Source organism: Mandrillus leucophaeus, unplaced genomic scaffold (assembly GCF_000951045.1).
Source record: "Mandrillus leucophaeus isolate KB7577 unplaced genomic scaffold, Mleu.le_1.0 Scaffold165, whole genome shotgun sequence".
NCBI classification, from domain to species: domain Eukaryota; kingdom Metazoa; phylum Chordata; class Mammalia; order Primates; family Cercopithecidae; genus Mandrillus; species Mandrillus leucophaeus.
This window is the reverse complement of record NW_012101643.1, coordinates 1110105-1121411: the sequence shown is the minus strand read 5'-3', so window position 1 is coordinate 1121411 and position 11307 is coordinate 1110105. Positions and strand designations below refer to the sequence as shown.

The window sequence follows — 11307 nt, the reverse complement described above, 5'->3', positions numbered from 1 at the left end:
TGAAAATAATTCAATCATATTAGATTGCAGCTCCAGGGTTAAGTCATTGGAGGAGTTCATATCTGCCTATAACAATGGGGGCATTGTGTTAACAAATGAAAAATGTTGACATACAGATTTCTTTATCACACAGATGAGCAAACTGACAAAGCTGGACATTTGTCTTGTTCTTTGTAATCATTCTCCGATTTTGTTTCTTTGATAATTGGCATGCTTATAGACATCTGGGACTCTGTCTTTCGGTCTTGGGAGGCTTCATGGCTTCTTATGCCAAGTCCACAGAGCAGCCATCAGAAGACATCTCAACAGGTATTCATCACACTTACTTATGAGATCCTGTCTCAAATCCTCTCACTGTGTAGATGTTGGTGGGGGATAGATTGTCATGTGGCCAGTACTGAAAGAACGTAAGAATGTCTTTACCCCCAGTTATATGGGGCACATTGGAATCTGTGTTTTTATTTTTATTTTTATTTTTTTCTTTCTTTCCTTTCTAATTTTTAATGACCAAAACAAAGCATCTAAAATCGCAGCTTCTGGAAGAACCACTTGTTCTTGCCTGTCTTGCATCTCTCTTCAAACTTGACCTTGGCCTCTCGTCGGGCCTTGCGTTTAAGAGCAGGATCTCTGAAGACATCCTTATTGACGACAGTTTTGTCCAAGGGGATATCCACAGAGTACCTTGTGGGCATTAGGTGATTGTAGTTATAAACTTTCACAAAAGACTTGATCTTTGACCTCTTGGCTATCTTCTTGCCCATGGCAGCTGTCACTTTGCGGGGGTAGCAGTTAATTCCAGCCACCAGAGCATGGCTCTAGGGGCGATCTGAGGTGCCATCATCAATGTTCTTCACGATGACGGCTTTGCGTCCAGAGTAGCGTCCAGCCAGGACAAGCACCACCTTCCCAGGTTTCATGAACTTGCCCATTTCGGCAGCAACCACTCAGGCCTACAGCAAAAAGGAAAGAAGAACCGGAATCTGTGTTTTTAAATTACAATAACTCACAAGCTTTGCAACAAAAGAGTTGAGGGTTAAATAAAAGTTGCAATATTGAAATGTTATTAAACGATGTATAAAATTTATGATGCATACTTTCAAATAATACAGTAGCAGCCAAATAAATTGAATGAGGGTAAAAATTTACATTTTTTTTCCTCTCTGGAAAGAGTTCGCACATACCCTTCAATACAAATGTAAAGCAAACAGCAATTACAGTTTATTTTTCAACTCACAGAAGGGGCTCTTTAGATTGTGGGTCTTTTTGAGCTTGTTAAATTCCTTCGTTCAGCTTTAATTTGAGAATCAGCAGGATACAATAGTAAGTGTCCAATGTAGGAACTTTGTCTTATTACTCAACCTTCAGTGGCTTAAAACTGTTTCCACATGAGTAAAAGAAGTAGTAGGTTTCATTCTAAATGGCATGTTATAATTTTGCCATGTGTCTATGTGGTGCTATGAAGCCACTGGAGTTCATGTCCATATAACCCTGGCAGTTACAGTTTTAAATGCCATGGAATAAACTCCAAGAGAAATTTCTCAATCTTTCTGATTTGCTTTTAACAGTTGAGTTAATTCTATGAGTATTTAGCTAGCCAGTATAAACTGTGGTAAAGGATGTTTACCAGACTGATCAATCACATCTACTTGGTCACAGTTAATTAACATCTAAACAGACTCAGTGTGGGAGAGGATGAGAAGGAAGAATTCATCCTTCTTCATTGTGCCTCTAGGAAAGATTTAAAGTTGTTTATTTTATTTCAAACAATGTATTGACAGTAAGACTGTTCATTATTACTCATTGCAATTAGACTAGAAGTAGTCTGTTTCATTGAAAATTAATAATGTGACTACATATTATTCATTAAGAGCCCAAAATTAAGAAGCAAGCAAACAAGCCAAAAAAAAAAAAAAAAAAGAAAAGAAAAAAAAAGATCTATAATCCCACCACCAAGAACAATGGATATCATTTTAGAGTATAAATTTGCAAATATTGTTTTATATGTGTGTTTAGAGACTTTTGCTATGTATGGGTACACATTTTTTCAAAATACCAGCATTCCATATGTGCTATTTGTGATGCATTTTATTCACTGAAATCCATTTCATATCACATTTCCTCATGTCACTGAGTATGCTTTTAAAGCAATAATTGTAATAGGTTCTAGCATTTTAATTGTTCAGATACACTAAAATAGTAAAACAAAATTTTTCAGATTGGGCGCAGTGGCTCATGCCTTTAATCCCAGCACTTTGGGAGGCCAAGGCAGGTGGATCATGAGGTCAGGGGTTTGAGACCAGCCTGACAACATGGTGAAACCCCATCTCTACTAAAAATGCAAAAATTAGCTGGGCGTGGTGGTGTGCCCCTGTAATCCCAGCTACTCAGGAGGCTGAGGCAGGAGAATTGCTGGAACCCGGGAGGTAGAGGTTGCAGTGAGCTAAGATTGTGCCATTGCACTCCAGCCTGGGTGGCAGAGCGAGACTCTGACTCAAAAAAAAAAAGAAAAAAAAAAGTTTTTTGCTATTATATACAGTGCTACTATATTCTCATAACCAAACGTTTATGTACATTCTTATTTATTTCTATTGGATAAATTCCCAGTAGTTGAAGTAATACCTTTATCGTATACTAGCTCACATATATATCTATATATCTTGTCCTGAATTTTCTAATCTCTTACATTGATCTATCTACCCATTCCTATGTAGTTCCTCACTCTTTTAATTATTAGTGGTGATATACTATTTCAAAAGATTTGGTTTTCTTTAATATATTATCAGATTCCCCAGCCTTCTCCAATAAATTAATCAATGTCATAAATCCCATAGAATCGAGGATATTTATCTCTAAAGTCTAACTTATTTTGTTGTATTTTAATCATCCAGTGCCTTCCCTACCCAAAAGTGGGTAATCGCTAATCACCAACCTCTACCTACAGTTTTCTTTCATAAATTTCTTGAAGGTTTTTTTTCCCCCCCACTAAGGACAATTTTTCCCCGAGGGCATTATGACCGAATTCCAAGCTAATTTATCACTAATTGTGCTTACAGAGATACGATTTCCTATTTTCCACTGTTCATTTTGCTGTGTCTCATTTTCATTGTTCATGCTACTATTTCTGTCTTCCCTGAGGGTGGTTGTTTTCTTCCTTTGCAGGGCTTTTCACCTTTCTTAAACTCCTGTGTGGCACAGAGACATTTACAACCCTAGTTCGTTTTGCAACACGCACCATTTCTCCTTTTCTTCCTGCATTTCCGTTGATTGTGGTGTTTGGAGATGAATCTGGATCTTCCAGTTCACTGACTTTTTCCTGTGCATTTCACAAATGAAAGAAAGGAGACACTTAGCCACTCTGATGTATCATTGTGAAAATTATTTTATTTACATACGAGCTCAAAGGACAGCAAGTGAACAAAGCACTCATTTCTCAGAAAGTAGAAAACATGAAATCTTCATAGAACAGCTGAAGAATAAGGAAAATCTAAAAAAAAAAAAGAATACAACAGTGTTCGTGGGAACTTTAGGATCATAAATAGTATTCATTAAACAAATGTTACAGCATCGCTTTGCTTACCAGGCAACTATCTTAAACTTACAGAAAAAGAGAAGGGACCGTCTTAGAAAATGACATTTTAGAAGAAAGCAAGTGAATAGAAAGAGACAGCAACATGGGTACACATAAGAGGGAGACAGAAACAGATAGGAGTCCACATAGCCCTATGTCTGTGTGTTTGTGGTGTGTGTGTTGTGCATATGGTGTATGTGTGCTGTGTGTGTGGTGTGTGGTGTACATATAGTGTGTGTGTGTGCATGTATGTGTGGTCTATATGTAGTGTGTGGTGTATAGGTTGTGTGTGTGTGCATGTGGTGTGTGGTGTATGTATTTGTGGTGTGATGTGTGCAGTGTATGTGTGTGTTGTATATTTGTGTGGTGAATGTGTGGTATATGTACTGTGTGTTGTGTGTGTGTATGGTATGTACGGTGTGTGGAGTGTGTGTATGGTATGTGCATGTAGGTATGTGGTGTATGTGTTTGTGATGTATTTGTGTGGTGTATGTGTTGTGTATGTATTGTGTGTGTGATATATGTTCATGTGTATGGCGTAGTAGATGTGTGGTGTGTGTGTTGATGGTGTGTGTGTGTGGTGTATGTGTGTGGTGTATATGTGTGGTATATACGTGTGGTACATGTGTGGTGTATGTGTGATGTGTATGTTTTGTGTGTGTGCTGTATGTGTGGTATGGTATGGTGTGTGTGTTGATGGTGTGTGTGTGCTGTATGTGTGTGGTGTATATGTGTGGTATATACGTGTGGTACATGTGTGGTGTATGTGTGATGTGTATGTTTTGTGTGTGTGCTGTGTGTGTGGTATGGTGTGGTGTGTGTGTGTGTCTGTGTGTGGTGGAGAGATAAATGTTGGAGAATGCCTTTATGAAGTCATATCTTTAATGACGTCCCAATGAATTCATTTCAAAGAAATCACAAGGAATTCATTTCAAAGTAGTTGAAGAAGTTTGTGCTGGGAAGAGGATGGAGAAAGATAATGTTAAGTAGATTAACTAACACATACCAAGACCCATAAGAGAGAATATGGTTTCTAACTGCAAATAATACAGTTTATACAGAGTACATTGTATGCATCACATAAAATTGTAGAGAGATAAAAGTGTAAAATGAAGAGATTTTTCCTTTGACTCAGAAATCCTACTTCTTGGAATCTCTCTCAATAATACACTGGCAATGACTAATGTACACAGCATTATTTGTAATAGCACAAAACTGAAAATAACTGAAATGTCATTCAAAAAAGATTGTTTGAATAAAAAATGGCATATCTATATAAGTAAGAACTATGCAGCAATAAATGGTAATTAGTACTGTCCCAAATCAATTTTTAAACAAATATAATAATGTACAGAGAAGTATTTATAGTAAGCTTTCTTTTACACAAGAAAGGGGGATATGAATATACACACACACAGTAGTGTCATGTAAACCTAATGCTAATAGCATGTTCAGTTATGGAGCTGGTAAGGAACAGAACAGAGGGGAGCAGCTTTGGAAATGACATTTATGGGTTTGTACCTTGTTATATTGCTTTAAATTTACAATCATGTAAAACCTTTATATAATAAAAAATCAAACACATAGAAAAGAAAGGAATTTTTTATTTCTGAATCAGGTCATGACTGGATTTAGTATTTACCCTCACAAAGTAAACTTTTATAAAAGTGGACAAAAAGGTGTGAAGCAACTGTTTGCAGCACTGAACAATAGACAGGGTGTGGCTGTTATCCTCACAGGGAAGGGAAATGCATGAGGTGAGGTCCGCATTCACTCTAGCTTTTTGCCTGGGTCAGTTCCCAGAACACACAACTGAGCAGTGGAGCCTAGATAGAGATCAATGGGTGTCACTGAATAGAGAAAAAATATAGATTGAAGCTCAGGGATTTTGAAGTTGCTAGAATTTTGGGGATGGGATAAAGGAGAAGAGCGAACTATGCAGAGGCAAAGCTCCAAAAATCTGTACAAAGGATCCCTTGAATCTTTGGCTGAATACTGAGTCTATGTATAAAAACGAAATTCCAAAGAATTGGTCAGACAATAGCTACAGGAGAACAGCGAGCTAAACAGGACACAAGAGGACATACTGCCTGTGAGTCGGAGTGAAGAAATGATAACTTATGAAACATTTATTTGCAACCACAGAAAGGTTGTGCCTCAGGAGTTGGGTTATGCAAGCTTAAGGCTGTCCTCTACAATATGGTTGGCTTCTAGCTACAGGTGGCTACTTTAATTTAAATGAATAAAAATGAAATAAAATTTAAAACACAGTTATTTGGTCACAGTAGTTATATTTTAAATAATCCATAGTCATATGTGGACAGTAGCTATGATATTTTAAAGAGTGCAGATTAATAACATTTTCATTATCATAGAAATTTCTTTTGGATAGCACTGATTCAGGCAAGGGCTATTCTAGACCTGCTTTGGAAAGGGTAAAACCAAGCCTTGACATGAATCAGCTGACCTATTAGTAATGAGCCACCTTCCAGAAGAAAACAAAACATCCTTTAAAGGAAGAAAAGGAAATCCAGACTCTTAAAAATGTAGTATCTATAATGTACAGCGTCTAATAAAAAATATTAGGTATGAGAGAAACAAGAAAATGACATTCATAATCAGAAGACAGTCAACTGAGTAGACCCAATAGGTCAATCGAATAATAGAGATTTTTGGAATTAGTATAAAATAGCTATTGCAAACGTATTAAAGTATTTAAAGGAAAATATGGATATGATGAGTAACTCTATAGAGAATCCCATCAGAGAGATGAAAATTACAAAAAAAATCAAATTGAAATTCTAGAAATAAAAATTCACTGGATAGGATTAATGGCAGGTCTGACACTGCAGAATAAAAAAATACATTAACTCAAATACATGACATCGAAACTGTCTTTGCAAATACAATGACAGTGAGAGAAATCTGGCATGGCTGACTCCATCTTGCTTCTATTCTCACTAGCTGACTGTCCTCACTTATTCCTGGACATAAGTGAAGCTAACCATGGGAGGAATTAGTTTATAGTTTAATTTTGAAGCAAGGATAATAGTCCCTCACTAAAACTGATCTCTTCCTTGTTCAGGCCCTGAAACTGCCTTTGTAAGATGAATAAAAGGCTATAAGATTAGGATTATGGGAGGGGCCTGAATTCTGCTAAATGTAGACAATAGTTTCTATAAACCCTTACTGTCAGGAGTCATGTGGCCAGAGGTCACAAGATTTGTGACTTCCCAGTTGCTCCTGTAGATAATGTCACTATTGTAGAACCTAAGATTGGTCTTTTGAGATGTTTTTCAGACTGATCCCATACAGACTCATGATTCCTGACTCAGCTAGTCCTGTGGCCCCCACTTAGAGGTGGATTTAGTGCACAAGGACAGTTTTCCACACCTCTATGATTGCATTCTTTACCAATCAGCAGTACACATGCACTACCCCCTGACTGCCAAACTCTTCTTGAAAAACTCTAATCTCTGAGCTTTCAGTGAGGCAGATTTGAGTGATTTCTCCAGTTCTTCCATGTGATTTGCCTTGTGTTAATTAAACTCTTTCTTTCTTTCTTTTTTGACGAAGTCTTGCACTGTCACCAGGCTGGAGGGCAGTGGTGCGATTTCTGCTCACTGTAACCTCTGCCTCCTGGGTTCAAGCAATTCTCTTTCCTCAGCCTCCTGAGTAGCTGCAATTACAGGTGCACACCACCACACCCAGCTAAGTTTTGTATTTTTAGTAGAGACGGAGTTTCACCATGTTAGCCAGGGTGGTCTCAATCTCTTGACCTTGTGATCTGCTCACCTCAGCCTCCCAAAGTGCTGGGATTACAGGCATGTAAACTCTTTCTTTACTGCAATACCACAGTCTCAGTGAACTGATTTTGTCTGTGCAGCAGGCAGGAAGAACTTGTTGGGTAATTATAACATTAGAAATTCATTTATGCAGAATCACACACACATACACACACACACACAGAGAGAAAGAGAGAGAGAAAGAAACACAGTCATATACTGTTTGTTATGACAAAACAATAAACAGTATAAAAAACATGTTTTTGGAGTCCCCAGAAGAGAAAAGAGAGAGAAAAAATTGTATCAGAAAAAATTATTTGAAAAAATGTCTGATAAATTTCTAATTTTGATGAAAACTCTAAAGTCACACACCTAAAGAGGATTTAACCTCAGTCAGGATAAATATAAATAAATATACACCTAGATACATTATAGTCAAATTTATAAAAATCAAAGGAGAAAATCTTAAAATTATCTAGAGGAAAAAAGACATATATACTAAAACAACATTAAGAATGATCGCTATCTATTAAAAAATAATGTAATAGACAAAATGAAATTACCCCTTTAAAAAGAATCTCCTATCCCCAAACTGTCTATCTAAAGTTCTATATCAAGAAAAATTATCCTTCAGTTTAATTTAATTGTGGTCTACATGTATGACCGTCTTTCTAAAGGGGAATTTAGTGTCTTCTGTGTCAGTCTTTTATATTACATTTTGCCATTTAATGTTGTCATATTGGTTCATATCTTAATACAATATAAATAGTTCTCATCTATCCTCTAATATCTGCCCTTAAGATGCATGAAGATAACAAAATATGCACCCTTTTATCTTTTTTTGTTCAAGTAAAGAAACTCAATGCTTTCAATAGTTCCTCATATGACTTAATTTTAGAGCCTTCAGAATTCTGGTTACTCTGTTTGAAATGTATTTTTGTTTAGTTTATATCTTTCTTAAAATGAATGTAATTCCAGAAATAGATATCATTCTCCAAGTATCATCTAAACAGAGGAAAGTATGAGAAGAACCTTCCTTATAAATTATGAAAGATTATGCATCTGTTACTTTAGAATTATTTTGTGTAATTTAAAAAAAAAACAAAAAACAAAAAAACCACAAAAGCTTGTCTGTTTATCTGGAAAGGAAAATAAAAATCTCAGGGCTCCAGACTCACTATGTCAAAGGGAAAAGTCTAGTTTGGGAACTGAGTCATGCAAAGTTGCCTCCCATTTTTTTTCCCCAAATAGATAGCTGCAAAAATAAAAGACTACATACCTCTCTCACAATTTGCTCACACGTAAATTCCTTGTGGGCCCCAAGATATATAAATAAGAGACAGAAGTCTTACTGTGTCACCCAGGCTGGAGTACAGTGGTACAATCATAGCTCACTGCGGTCTCCAACTCCTGGGCTCCAGCAGTACCCCTACCTCTTCAGCCTTCTAAGTAGCTAGGACTACAGGCACTTGCCAATATGCCTGACTATTTATATAAATATATTTTATGGAGATGGAGTCTCACTATGTTCCCCAGGCTGATCTCAAACTCTTGACCTCAAGTGATCTTCTGACCTCAGCCTCCCAAAGCACTGGGATTGCAAGCAGGAGCCACTGTGCCCAGCCTGACCCCAAGATCTTTACCCTATAACAATTGTGTTGAATTTCACCCTGACAAAGTAAATTAATAGCTTATCTTCACAGGTATGGAACAAGGGACAGAACTAGAAGTCATCCGTCTGCTCACCTGAGACAAATGCATATTTGACTGTTTCCTCTCCTCTATATTTACTTTGTCTTATGTAAAAATGGAGTTTCACTGAGCACAAGATGAATGCATAATTGGCTATTTCTTTATCTCTCCATTCACATGTAAAATGTGAATTCAGAGAAAGCTGATGGAAGACTCAAAAGAATGCAACTGCCTGTCATCTTTATCTACCCTTGCCCCCATTTTTTCTTTCTCTTTTACCTACTGCTTGCTCTTTCCTCTTTAAATATAGAAGTCCCTAAACCCTCTTTGGAAAAAGTATGAATCACAGATATTGCCGGTGATTTTGTGTTCCTTTTTCCTGAGCATGTCCTCAACTTAGCAAAATAAACCTCTAAAATTATTGAGACTCACCTCTGTCAATTTCTTTAATTTAATATATATAAAACAATGTTATATCATTGTTTATTTATATGAACTCATAGTCAACTAAAACCTCTTAGTCTTTTTAAATGTAGTTTGCTAAGATACCTTTGCTCTATTTTGCTCTTTCTTTTATTGGTTTTAGGTGTCCTAAATCTTAAAATCTGAAGCCAATTCTTAAACAGTTTAATCTGGTAAAATTTAGCTTCATTTTTTAATCTGCATTTTTTTTCCTGGGAACTTGTGTTTGCCAGTGAATTTAAACTTTCACATTGGAAGACCCAGGTGAAAAATGATGTTTGTTTGTTTTTATAGTGTATGCATTCTAGTTTCCTACGGAATTGATTTTTTTTTTTTCTTTTTGAAAAATATTACATCAGTGAAGAATTTCAGTTTTAGGATATACAGACCAGATGCTGGACCAGAGCATAAGACACTGAGAGTCATTTTAGAGGACTCAACCAACTGAATTCATGTAGGAAAAAAATTTCTTTAAACCATAACCAGCACTATCAAAGTTGATAAATTTAAAGGCTTCAGAAATGATATCTGCTAGAAATCTAGGGCTTCACTTGAACACATATCAGTGCATTTGAATGAAAACAAAGTAAAGAGCCAAAACATTTTTGTATTAGTCCGTTTTCATGCTGCTGATAAAGACATAACGGGGACTGGGAAGAAAAAGAAGCTTAATGGACTTCCAGTTCCACGTGGCTGGGGAGGCCTCACAACCATGGCAGAAGGCAAGAAGGAGCAAGTCATGTCTTTCATGGATGGCAAGAGGCAAACAGAGAGAGCTTGTGCAGGAAAACTCCCGTTGTTAAAACCATCGGATCTCGTGAGACTTATTCACTGTCATGAGAACAGCATGGGAAAGACTGACCCCCATGATTCAATTACCTCCTACCAGGTTTCTCCCACAACATGTGGGAACTGTAGGAGTTATAATTCAAGAGATTTAGGTGGGGACACAACAAAGCCATATCATTCTGTCCCTGGCCCCTCCCAAACCTTATGTCCTTTTTACATTTCAAAACCAATCATGCCTTCCCAACAGTCCCCCAAAGTCTTAACTCATTTAAGCATTAACTCAAAAGTCCACAATTCAAAGTCTAATCTGAAACAAGGAAAGTCCCTTCTACCTATGATCCTGTAAAATCAAAAGCAAGTGAGTTGCTTTCCAGATACAATGGGGGTACAGGCATTGGGTAAATACAGCCATTTCAAGTGAGAGAAATTGGCCAAAACAAAGGCTACAGGCCCCATGCGAGTCTAAAATCCAGCAGGGCAGTCAAATCTTAAAGCTCCAAAATGATCTTGATGCTGATGCAAGAGGTGGGTTCCCATGGTCATGGGGAGCTCCAACCATGTGGCTTTGCAGAGTACAGCCTCCCTTCTGGCTACTTTCACGGGCTGGTGTTAAGTGTCTGAGGCTTTTCCAGGTGCATAGTGCAAGCTATAGGTTGATCTAACTTTCTGGGGTCTGGAGGATGGTGGCCCGCTTCTCACAGTTCCACTAGGTGGTACCCCAGTAGGGACTTTGTGTGGGGACTCCTACCTCACATTTCCCTTCTGCACTGCCCTAGAGAGGTTCTTTATGAGAGCCCCACCCTTGCAGCAGACTTCTGCCTGGACATCCAGGTGTTTCCATACATCCTCTGAAATCTAGGTGGAGGTTCCCAAACCTTAATTCTTGACTTCTGTGCACCTGCAGGTTCAACATAATGTGGAAGCTGCCAGGGTTTTGGGCTTGCACCCTCTGAAGCCACAGCACAAGCTGTACTTTGGCCCCTTTTAGTCATGGCTGGAGTGGCCGGGACA

The 11307-nt window shown here is 37.6% G+C and overlaps 1 pseudogene across 1 annotated transcript; it reads right to left on the bottom strand.

The window, feature by feature from the left end:
- Nucleotides 1-515: 515 nt before the first annotated feature.
- Nucleotides 516-957, bottom strand: LOC105536888 (annotated as a pseudogene). The gene has a single exon (XR_001005637.1). The product of XR_001005637.1 is annotated as a 60S ribosomal protein L27 pseudogene (transcript).
- Between the last annotated feature and the right edge of the window lie 10350 nt (nucleotides 958-11307).